The sequence below is a fragment of the Solanum lycopersicum genome, chromosome 10, assembly GCF_036512215.1.
Source record: "Solanum lycopersicum chromosome 10, SLM_r2.1".
Taxonomy (NCBI): Eukaryota; Viridiplantae; Streptophyta; class Magnoliopsida; order Solanales; family Solanaceae; genus Solanum; species Solanum lycopersicum.
This window is the reverse complement of record NC_090809.1, coordinates 48,331,907-48,345,091: the sequence shown is the minus strand read 5'-3', so window position 1 is coordinate 48,345,091 and position 13,185 is coordinate 48,331,907.

The window sequence follows — 13,185 nt, the reverse complement described above, 5'->3', positions numbered from 1 at the left end:
AACAAACTAGAGAATGATGCCCAAGTCATAGGTGGTGCCTCTGTTGGTTGACACTGAATATGTGACCGCCACCACATTTTGGCGTTCCCTTGAAACTAATAAGTCACAAACTCAACACCAAACCGTTCTACTATACCCATCTTGTGTAGTAGCTCATGACAGTCAACCAGAAAATCGTAGGCATCCTCAGATTCAGCACCCTTGAAGACTGGAGGTTTCAATTTCAAGAACTTACTGAAAAGTTCATGCTGATCATTTGTCATTATAGGCCCTGTAGTTAGACGAGGAAACGTGCCTATTTCCAACGAGGCATCCATGCGGGGAGCAACAGTAGCCGCATGTTGTACCTTCGGAACCTCAGGTGCTGGTGCAGAAAACACTAGAGGCGCTTGACCTTGATCAGATAACCCGCTAAGATAAGTAAGAACCTGATTGATCATCTCTGGGGTAGGTTGGGGTGGTAATTCCTCATTCTGTACTCGTTCATTTTCCCCATCCTCCTCTTCTCTTACTACTTCCTCAGTCGGTGGAGGAGTCGCCTCCCTAGTATCATATGGGCTAGATGCTTGTCCTCTTCCTCTAGAGGACGTCCTCTCATGACCTCTTCCACGGCTTCTTGCCGCTACTCTTCCTCGAGCTACAGCCCCAGTGGCTGGCTTAGACGCATCTTGTCTTGCTAGTGTTGGTGTTGGCGCAGTCGGTTCTCTAGTTCTAACCATCTGCAAAATAAAGTGAAGATGGTCAGATACCAATTTGTATCACCTAGATACCAATTGGACCCAAGTAATAGCACGAAAGAAAGAAAGAAAAAATGGAATTTTCCTAAAGTCTTATAGCCTCTCAAAGAAAACTAAAGGCGTCCCCCTACCGTTCCTTAAAACTCTACTAGACTCGTTCTTGTGTGATGAAACCAACGAACCTAATGCTCTGATACCAAGTTTGTCACGACCCAAATCGGGTCGCGAGTGGCACCCACATTTATCCTTCTATGTGTGCGAACCAACCAATATAAACCCCAATCATTTACCAATAATAAACAGAAAATAATGAGGAAGACTTAAAACTCATTAACGAAATCAATTAACAACTTCTAAAATTTATCAATTAATATCCCCAAAATCTGGAAGTCATCATCACAAGAACATTTATCCTCAAATTACTAAGACTAAGAGTATCTAAGAAACTAAACATAAATAAAAAGCTAGTCCATGCCGGAACTTCAAGGCATCAAGACATGAAGAAGAAGATCCAGTCCAAGCTAGAAGCTTTAGCTCACCCTGAAATCCGGTGTAATGAAGACAGGCTAGAGTTGCGGTTGAGTTGAAGATGACGGTACGTTTGCTGCACTTCACAATTTACAAAGAAAACAAATACAAGTAGGGGTCAGTACAAACACAAGTACTGAGTAGGTATCATCGGCCAACTAAAAATAAAAAACAGTATATATCAGATAACATCATAAAATCAACTAATATCCTTAGCATGCAGCATTTACAATTACCATAACCCTTGGTTACAACACCAAGCACGTCAATGAGGACTCACGCCTCCTCATCATACTCATTTGGGAATTAGGTTCATTAGATTGAGTATATTAACATCTTTCAAGATTCATTATCTTTATTCGTCTCGTGTCGGTACGTGACACTCCGCTCCTCATATACTATCCTGGTGTCGGAACGTGACACTCTGATCCTCATTCTATCCTGGTGTCGGAACGTGACACCCGATCCATATTCTATCCTGGTACCGGAACGTGGCACCCGATCCATATACTATCCTGGTGTCGGAACGTGACACTCCGATCCTCATATACTATCCTGGTACCGGAACGTGGCACCCGATCCATATACTATCCTGGTGTCGAAACGTGACACTCCGATCCTCATATACTATCCTGGTACTGGAACGTGGCACCCGATCCCCTAATCTTACTACTTTCATTCATCAAGCCTTCTTTTACACTAAGGCATCATCATTAACAAAGTAGATTAGGGTTTCTCAAGATTTAGGATTCAATAGCTTTATCATGCTTATTTTATCACAATTACATAATCACATTCATGCAAGCATACAATAAAGCATATAGAAGGGTTTACAATACTACCCATACATATCATTCGCTATTAAGAGTTTACTACGAATAGTATAAAAATCATAACCTACCTCCACTGAAGATTAGTGATCAAGCAAGCAATTCCCCAAAGCTTTGTGTTTTCCTCTTCTCGTTCGATCGTCTCTCTCTCTTTGTTCTTTCTATTTTCTTTATTCAAACCCTCTTTCTTTTACCCTAATTAGCATATAATTAAGAATAAAAGATGGCAATAATAACCCATTAATTTACTCAAGGTTACCTCTTTTAACCCCCAAGTAATTAGACTTATTAACATTAATCCACTAACTTTATAATTAAAGCAGGAATAGTCAAAAACGTCCCTTAAAACATTAAAGAAATCCGCCTCAGCTTGGGATTACGCAGCCTGTGACGGGCCATCGTGCCTGCGACGGTCCGTCCTGCTGCTCCGTCACAGAGTTCAGAGACTCACTTCCATTAAAGGGTCTGTGACGGTCCGTCGTGCCCACGACTGTCCGTCCTGCCATTCCGTTACGAAGTTCAGAGAGTCGATTTCAGTACCAAATTTCAGAATTCTAAGTGTTTTGGAACGAGACCCCCACGACGGTCCGTCGTGCCTATGACAGTTCGTCATGGGTTCCGTCGTCTCAGCCTGTTTTTCCAGAAATAAAATCTGCTGCTCAAAACGACTAAACAGGTCGTTACAAAATCACTACAACCGAAGAGGGTTGTAAATGTTTATGTAAAAGATTACCCTACTTTTCCTCTTGTTTGTTCCATACAAACATGTACATGCTGATGAAATCACATGTAAAAATAAAGATCATTGTACCAGCTAAGGTTGGATTGTAATCCCCTAAAATTTTTGGAACATATAAAAGGGTGAATATGGGCCCGTTCACCTATCATGTGGATCATTTGCAACTATACGATTGATGCATCTATGCGATGGTCGCATGTATTTATTTGTCAACTTACAAATTGGTTTTTGTAAGGTTGTTGTTTGCTCGAATTGTTAAAATTAAGAGTACAGTTTCAAACTATGAAATTATATTGATAATGCTGGTTGATTTAGCAGAATTTGTATGCCTCCATTTATAGCTAAATCATGGTTATGAGAACAAAACTCTCAAATAAGATTTGGTATGAGATAATTTTATTTAACATGTAGCAACACATGTATGCATCAAACCAACAAGGTTTCCCCATTAAAATTGGTTCAGGGTCAGGAACCATATAATTTTCATCTAGAATGTTGAATGTGCGGTTATGATTTTAAATGCTCCACCACGCACATAAGGTTGGAATGAATGTTAGATTTTCTAACATTAGGGGGAGAGATGATTGATAATTTGACAAATGAAATATTTGTCTAACAGTGCACATACACTGAAAAGTTTTGATGCAATTTTATATGGATAAATCGCATTCATTGAGTACCCCAATGATTATGAGATCACTTGACATAAATGATGATTCAGTTTGATCTCAAAAGAAGGATGAAGAGTTTTTTGGTGATGAAACTCTATCTTGGTGCAATCAGGGCACTAGTGCATCTTACTAACAATATTTGACCAGATATTTGTTTTGCAGTAAATTTACTGGCAAGATTCAGTTTCTCCCCGATAAAAGGACATTGAAATGGTGTTGAGCACATGATTGAATATCCTCGAAGGATAATAGTTATGGGTTTATTCTATTTCCAGGAATCCAAGACAAAATTGATTGGTTACGTAGATGCAGAATATTTATTTGATCCGCATAAAGCTCTATCTTAAGCACACTATGTGTTTGCATGTGGAGGCAAAATAATATAATGGCGATCAATGAAGCAAATGTTGGTATGCAGAAATAAAAGTCCTCCATGAAGCAAATTGAAAGTGCGTGTGATTGAGATAAATGACACGCCATATTCAAGAAATGTGTGATTTTTCTTTGGAAAAAATATATCAACCACAATGTACGAAGATTTTGGAGACATCATGACAAGAAATTAAGTGATGTTTTAATCAGGGGGAGTATAATACGCGTTGCACTCTTTTTCCCTTGACCAAGGTTTTTTCCTACTGGGTTTTCCTGGCAAGGTTTTTAATGAGGCAACAAATAGTGCGTATCAAAAGATATGTGTACTCTTTTTCCTTCACTAGAATTTTTTCCCACAGGGTTTTTTCTAGTAAGGTTTTAACGAGGCACATTATCTATGGACATTCCAACGGGGAGTGTTATAAATCCATTGAATGAGTGGATAGTTCATAAAGTTGGTACATGAACAACCATCCATATTCACTAGGTTCATGAACCTTTTTGGATAAGAATGTATCTATTTATTATGATACTTAATATGGTGATTTTTAGAGTGATTTCTCACTCTATAAATAGGATTGTTCATTCACTATTGTATGATAGACATATGAAACTTACATATACTTGAATAAGAAGGAAAATCTCTTATTCTATCTACTTCTCTTGTCTTCTTCTCTTTATGATTATATTCGTATGAGCTTGATTTTATAACAATATGTGAGTTTATCATTTTATTTCTATTAGTTGAAAGGGTACTAAACATATTTACTCATACATTTTTCAAAAAAATGGTTCTTTCTCTATTTTAAAAAAATGACCTAGTTTGACGTGAAACAGAGTTTAAGAAAAAAAAATCTTTTAATCTTGTGATTCTAAATTAAAGTTATGTCAAAATATACCATAATGCCTTTAATCTCGTGATCTTAAACATGCCACCTGAAAAGTTAAAGTTAAATGGATCATTCTTTTTGATACGGACTAAAAAAGAAATAGAATCATTCTTTTAAAATGGAGGAAATAATAAATTAAGCGTATAATAGGGAAAATTAAAATTATTTTTTTTTGATTGATAAAAAATGACAAGTAAAAGGAGAGAAATGAAATTTAAAAAAATTAAAAAAGTAAATAAGAGCGGAGGAAGTAGTTAATAATAAATATTTGATATACCTATATTATGAACACATCACTATATTATTGTACTTAAATCTGTTTAAATTGTACACTGAAGTTCATGCAATGTACAACACCATTGTGAGACACCTGTACAATACGTCAAATATGTAGAATGTTGTTGTTCCACTTTCATTGGCCATAAAAAACCTGGAAGGAGTGTTAGTCTCCACGTGTGAATGTAAAGTGAAATCAATTGCTTTTTCAATTACTATTTTCCAATTTTATCTCACGTCTCTTCGAACTCACTCTCTTTCTACATCTAAAGGTGAAAAGTAAATTTTCTGATTTTTTCTTTGAAAAATTTTTGTTGTTTTATTTTTCTCATCTCTTTCCTAATTTTTCATCTGTAGGGATGTAGCTTCTGTGAAATTTTGAATCCAAAGCTTTGGAGATTTTCTGATTTCTTATTAGTATATTGTGAATTTTCTTACTTCCGTGTTCTACCTTTAGATGCCTCGACACTAATTAAAATTCAATAGGGAACTCAGTTTCATTTGATCATGATTCTAAATTTGAAGATGGAGTCTGTTATATTGAGACTTTGGGAGTTATTGTTTTCATTTGTTATTTGAGAATATTAAGCTTTGCTCATTATTTGAGACGGTGAAGGTTTGAATTGAAGAAATTGTGGATTTGTTATACCACAAAATGTTAGGATTAAAAATTAGTAGGTGTAATTGCGGAAGCTAGAAAAAACAAACCTCTAAAGATCACGAGTAAGAAGATAACAAAAAATATATCAAAAGCTATAAAGATTTAACGTGGTTTGATCAATCGACCTACGTCCACAAAGGAGATGAGCAATTCACTATAAATATGAGAATACAAATACAGAGAGAAATAACCTCAACCAATTAACTCGAAAAGCATGAGAGGTTCACACAAGTGATAACGTATCAAGATTGTGACCCACAAATTCTCCTTCTAATCAAAACTCTCAAAGCCTTTAAGATAACATTGTGAATGCTGATTAAGTTAGAAGGAACATGCCTCTATTTATAAAGTCCTAAACCTTTTTCTACCAGAAAAAGGAAGTCAATTCAAAACCTTTTCCTAAAAGGAAAATCTATTTATGGTCAGAAATTAGGGCAAACAAAATCAAACAGATCTCCCCTTGACCTGAATTTCTAACAAAATAAATTTGTCCACCTTCTTCACTTAATCTTCAACAACTTGCTTCTCCTCTCCATACTCTCATTTACAATATTTATGTCTCAACACAGAGAACCTCTCTGAAACAATTTCTCCAACAAAATCGTCATTATTGTCAAAAAAGTTGCTGCTAGAACTACACCGTCAAGATGAACACCTCTTTCTAACCTTGTTCAATCATCGATTATCGAATCACTAAACCTGACTCCATGATTGAATCTAGCTCTGATACCACTTGTTAGGATCGAAAATAAGTAGGTGTAACTGCGGAAGCTAGCAAAACAAACCTCAAAATATCACGAGTAAGAAGACAACGAGAAATATACCAAAAGACACAAAGATTTAACATTGTTCGGACAATCGATCTACGTCCAGAAAGGAGATGAGCAATCCACTATACATATGAGAGTACAAAATATAAAGAGAAACAACCTCAACCAATTCACTCAGAAAACATTGGAGGTTCACACAAGTGACAACGTATCAAGCTTGTGATCCACAAATTCTCCCTCTAATGAAAACTCTCAAAGCCTTTAAGACTACATTGTGAATGTTGATTAAGTTAGAAAAAACATGCCTCTATTTATAGAGTCAAAAACCTTTTTCCTACCAGAAAAATAAAGTCAAGCCAAAACCTTTTCCTAAAAGGAAAACCTATTTATGATAAGAAATCAGGGCAAATAAAATCCAACAATGCATTGGAAATAAATTCCTATCTTCATATTTGTTATTTCTGATCTCAAAAATTTAAACATAGGAAAATTGTGGATGTCGTACCTTTTTTCTTTCTCGAGAATTCAGAATATTTGCATCATGTAAGCTGAGTGAAGACTCTTCTAACAAAAGTTAACAGTTGAGTTCCTCACCAAAACATAATATTACATTCAGTTCTAATGCTCATTATGTTGTGAATGTGAAGACTAAGAAAAAGAATAATACTTCCTCCTTTTTCATTTGGAGATGGTGGAAGGTGTTGAGTTAAAAACCTCAAAAGATATATTTGTTATAAGAGAGTGACTTTTAACATAACGTGATCATGTGATAGATCTCAAAAATCTATGTTTTTTAGATTAATTAAAGATATCAATGGGTACGTGCCGTATCCTAAAAAAATAATGTGGTTTTTTAGATATGACATGGTGCAACAAAATATTTGAAGAGTCTGAACAACGTCGGCAACTGTGGATGGATAGAATAGTAAACATATATTGTTGGTCATTGGGCAAGTTATTCTATATAGAGATCTTTTCTATATATATGAATCATATTTTACTCATTAAAGATGAGAGTAAAGATGTTTTTACTACTCCTCTCGATCGTATAATTCTAAGACTAAAAGGATAAACGTGAATTATTATTTTTTCAAAAACATGTTACATGAATTTCTTATTCCTGAGCACAAAATGCTTAAATGATAAGGACTCCAATTGGGGATGAAACCAATTGAATCAAATACGATATCAAACAACACAAAAATAAGATAGATTTGAAATAAGAGATGAAAAAAAAAGAAAGAAAGGTAATTGATTAAGCAATCAACCAAGGAAGAAGAAAAAATTAAATTTGAAAAGAAACAACTCAAATTGGAAAATCACAAATGAGTAATCTCAAGTGAACTCAAGGTTAAGAAGTCTTCAATAAACAATGGGAATCCATCCATCACTAATCTAGATTAATCTACACTAAGTTAGGATAACCTAAAGGGATTCCACCCTTGAAACTATACTCTTGAAAGAGTTTGTTCATTTAACATTTAAAAGAGATTGTAACTTTTTTGAAAAGATCTGACTTTTATTAAAAGTTGCGACTTTAATGAAGATTTGTGATTTTATAAAAAAAATTGTAACTTTTAATAAAAGTTATGACTTTTATGAAGAGTTCCGGCTTTAATAAAAAATTGTGATTTTTATGAAAAGTTGCGACTTTAATGAAGAGTTGCGGCTTTAATGAAGAGTTGCGACTTAATGAAAAGTTGTGACTTTTATGGAATGTTGTGAACTTTCAGAAGGGTTGTAACTTTTTCAAATTATTGTAACCTTTCTGATAAGGCACAATAAAAATTTGTTCACACTACTTTTGTTGCCTATAAATACTGGGATTTTCTCTCATTTTAAACAACAAAAATTATGATCATCTTCTTCTACATGCGCAAAATTTAATATACTCGTGTACTTTGTTCATGTTTAGAAACTTACTAACACCGTTGTTTTTGCATCAATAAGTTTATGAATAAAATCGTTCCATCCTGAGAGAATGCAATTCTTTAAACCTCTTGTATTGAAGGGGAATAGTTTTTTTTAAGGGGACATTGTGCTTTAAGTGGACACGATTTTTTTCTTTCTATTTCATTCTATTTTTACATATCTTGGTGTGTCTCTTTGCACTCATTATTTTATGCTTATGCTATTAATTGTTGTTTTGAGCACATATTTTAAGCTCTATTGTTTCTGTTTTTGCAAAGTTATTGTCTCCGATTAGATTTAGTGTATACACATATTGTACGTATATTCATTGTGCAGAAAATTCTTATTGAACTCAGTTCCAAGAATTCATGGATTGATATTCTATATTTAATTCTATAATTTAAAAGTACTACATATAACCTTACATATTATTTATTTTTACATAGACATGAAATTTCTTACTTATCAATCGAAGAAATTGATTATGCAAGTTCAAAAGTTTTAATTGCTTTTATGTTCGAGCGTGATTTCCTTTTTAAATATATCAATATTTTTGAATTTTCTACTAAGACATATATCACAATTGTATAATTTATGCAACTTAAATGTTTCTTTTATTAGGAAATGTCTTTGTGTATATATTCTTATTTTCTTCTTTATTTTCCTTTGAATGTTGATTAAAGAACCAATGATTTATTATTTAGTGATTAATTCATTCAGTAGAGGTTCTTGAGTTATGCAATAATGACAAATAATTAAATTCATGTTGAAACATTGCTCATATTTTTTAAGAACCTCTTTTTTCATTATTTTTAATGTATGGATATTAGAATTATTATTTTATATAATCTTACATATTATCTATTTTTACATAAATATAAAATTTCTCACTTATCAATTGAAGAAATTCATTATGCAAAATTTAAAAGTTTTAATTGCTTTCATGTTCGAGTGTGATTTACTTTTTAAATATGTTAACATTTTTGAATTTTCTCCTAAGACATATATCACTATGCAACTTAAATATTTTTTTTAATAGAAAATGCCTTTGTATATATATATTTGTATTTACTTCTTTATTTTCCTTCTAATGTTGATTAAAGAACCAATGATTTATTATTTAATGATTAATTCATTCAGTAGAGGTTCTTGAGTTATGCGATAACGACAAATAATTAAATTAATCTTGGAACATTGCTAATATTTTTTAAGAACCTATTTTTCCATTATATTTAATGTATGGATACTAGAAAAAAATTATTTGCAAGTTCAAGCAATTATCATTTATGACCGCACGAAGCGCGAGCAAATTTCCTAGTTTATACTCTAATAAAAATAAAGAACAATTCTTTGACAATTCCATCCTTAATGAGGTATGGGGCTCATTTGGTTGTCTTCTTTTGTGAATTCTTGAAAATAAAATAAAAAAGACACTTCTTCAAAAATTTTACCCTTGATGAGGTAAAAGCCTTTTTTGGTTGTCTTCTTTTGTGAATTTTTGAAATTATGAGATGACCATTTGCATAAATGACCACTTTCTTCTTTCTCTTCACCTAGATGGACATTCCACGCATTGTACTTCTTGATTTTGTGTCCATCAAGCTCCTCTAAAGTTTTTATATGATCCATGCTATTCATGTTGTCATCGTCCTCCCCTTCTTAAAAAGGATTTGTCCTCGAATCCCAACCCTGCAAAACCATGAAAAGGAAAAGCAACAAATATATCCTCATAACATGAGGATTAGTACAATGGTTAGCACAAAAAGAATTACACTAGGAAGACTCAATCTCAAAGAATTACCAAGTATCCTGTATTATCATGACTATTAAGCTCGTAGATGGAAAACAAGGAAATTGTCTATTCATCACATCAGAAAGGATTTTATTACATCAAAAAGGATAATACCACCCAAAATATGACATTACTATAAGCTTAAATACTCCCAAACACTCAAATACTCCCAAACACTCAATGGGGTCAAAATGATAATAGGACATAATAGGGTCATACAAACAAGTATAGACCTCAATGATACCCCGACTGAAATGCAATGTCAATTTAAGACAAATATGAGACTCATCATACTTAAGAGATATTAGAGAAATGTGTTATGCACATAAAGATCATCTAAGGTTTTCCTATATGTAAGAGTACAACTAGGTTTAAGGATCCTAAAACTCATTACATCACAAGATGGAAAACACAAAGACAACATGCTGAATTTAAGATAAACTTTCCCTTCTCTGGGCAAATAACTCCTATCTCCGTAAGCTGCACAATCAACAAGATCATACGCAAAGAGATAGTAACGAAAGTGGGTTAGAAAACTACCCTTCCCCATGTGCAATGTAATCCCCTCAATTGGATTGTAAACTCTCAAGAAGAACTCTCACATCACTCCACCCAACCTCTCATTTATACACTCTAAGAGTTATCACTTTTCACACCCTTACTCCTCACAATCTTTTGTCGCTCAATTTTATGGAAATCAGGGAAAGTGACAAGGATTCCTTTTGAAGGGTTAGACGATCCCTTCAAGTTCAACTTCTATGTTGGTGCACACGTAGTGAGTGTTTTGACTTCCACGTGCAACTCCTTAGTGCCAACCTTACAAGGAGTATCTTGTTTTTATTCCAAAGGCAACTCCTTGGGCATATCTTCATGATGAATAACTTGCCTCTTTTGTACCATAAACTTAACCTTTACATACATTCGCAATAAATCATCAAAATATTCCCTCAACGTTGTAAAAGATTCTCTTAAATCCACTACTTCATGGCTTAGTGTTCCTCCTCCTCTACCTCCAACCTTATCGCCTTACGGAGAACAAGAAACATTGGAACTAGGATGAGAATAATAAGTTATTATATTTCGAGAAGAAGGGAATGTACTTTTTCTATGGTCCACACGACAACCTTGAAATGGTCCCTCCCAAACATTTATGCCTTCTTTCTTAGAATAGGAAGTAACACAAGATGAGGAAGAAAATTCAACCTCATGACTTCCATTTCCTTCTAGATTCTGCTCAAAGCATTCATAAGACTTATGAGAGAGAGAATTGTACCTCATATCACCATCATAACCATGGTGCATAGCATGAGAACCTTCATTTTCACAATGATATACACTATAAGGTCCTTCTACACCTTCAACATCATCACAAGATTCATAAGTTCCATTCATCTCAAAATCATCTCCGGAGTAATAGTTCTCACCATCATGTTGTTCATTATCCCATGTACCATCATTTATCTCATAAGAATCACCATCATAAACAATAGCCCCATTACCATGCTCATACCATCCCTCACAAAACTCATTTTCACCATGCTCGTAGCTTATATTGCTACAAACGTATTCACTAATGTCATCTCCACAATATTCGGAAGTTATGGATAATATTCATACTTGTAATCACCTTAGGTACCTACAAAACTTAGTAAACAAGGTTAGTGGAAAAATTCCTTAAACCTCTTTATATGATATCACACTCACCTTTCTAAAGTGTCTTTCCAAAGTTTATACTACCTTTGCCCAATCAATTTAGAAGATCAATACTCTTTATGGTGGAGTGAATTCTTGTGACTCTTGAAAAAAGGATAATCCGAAAATTTAGAGGACTTGAATCAAGAAGGTTATTAATGAATTAACATGAGAAAATTAGAAGAAAGAAGCATCAAAAGATTCGGACTCAAAATAAATCAAGTAACAAAAGTAGAAAAATTACTTGTTACTTAATTTGACACATCAAAAAAAGATTTGGTGATTAAAAACCAAATAACAAGTAATTAAAGATGTTAATCAATTGTTAAATAGTTGAAAAATTGAAGAAAAAAGAGTGTGGAAGAAGAAGAAGTGAAATTGGACACTTGGAAAAACTTTTAAGCCTTAAAGAAGTTTTTCACTAGCAAAGCTATGATTGGATAATTTGATGGTTGAAACTAGTTAAAAAGTAATTAAATATTTTAATTAGTTGTTAAATAGTTGAGTAATTTAAGGGCAAAATGATAGAAAAAAGAATCAAAAAGTTTGGACACTTTCAAAAATTTCTAGGTCCAAAAAATTTCTCATATTTGGAATATTTTGGGGTGGGGTCTTAAGAAAAAACTGCAGGTTTTTGGTCTCTCAACCTAAGCCACACACCACATGGTGTGCCTGGGATGACCTGACAGTGAGTTGCTGTTGTGGCATCGATCTAGCGCTGAAGTGGATGTTGTGTTGGCAGTTGATTGTTGACATGGGAGTCCACGTGGATTTTTTTTAAAAAAAATTATTTTTATATGTATATATTTTTTTTTAAATTCTAATTATTATTTTTTTCAAAATTTCATGAATGGATCCAAAAAACACCTTTGACCAACTTAAATTTGAAAAGTTGGATCAAATGTATTTTCTTTCTTCTTTTTAAGAACAACTTGAAGACACCAAGAACACATAGACCACACACTAAATCCCAATACACCCAATTCAACTCAGAATTGGCTCAAATATAGGATTTTCTCGTCAATCAAAAGACCATTTTCAAAATTTGAAAAGCTTGAAACCCTTAATGGTAACTTCACTTATACAACTTTAAATTGAACAAAAAAAATCTAGACTCAAAAAATACTATAGAACAATGATCTAATGTCAAAAACAACAAATCAAAACAAAAAAAAAATTGGATGGTTTTTGGACTCCTTTTTTTGCAACATAAAAGTGTAAATTAGGTATATAGCATTTTATATAGTAATATTCTCAAGTTATAGCATTAGAATTTGAATTTCAATGTATAGCATTTAATATCTCAATCTATAGCA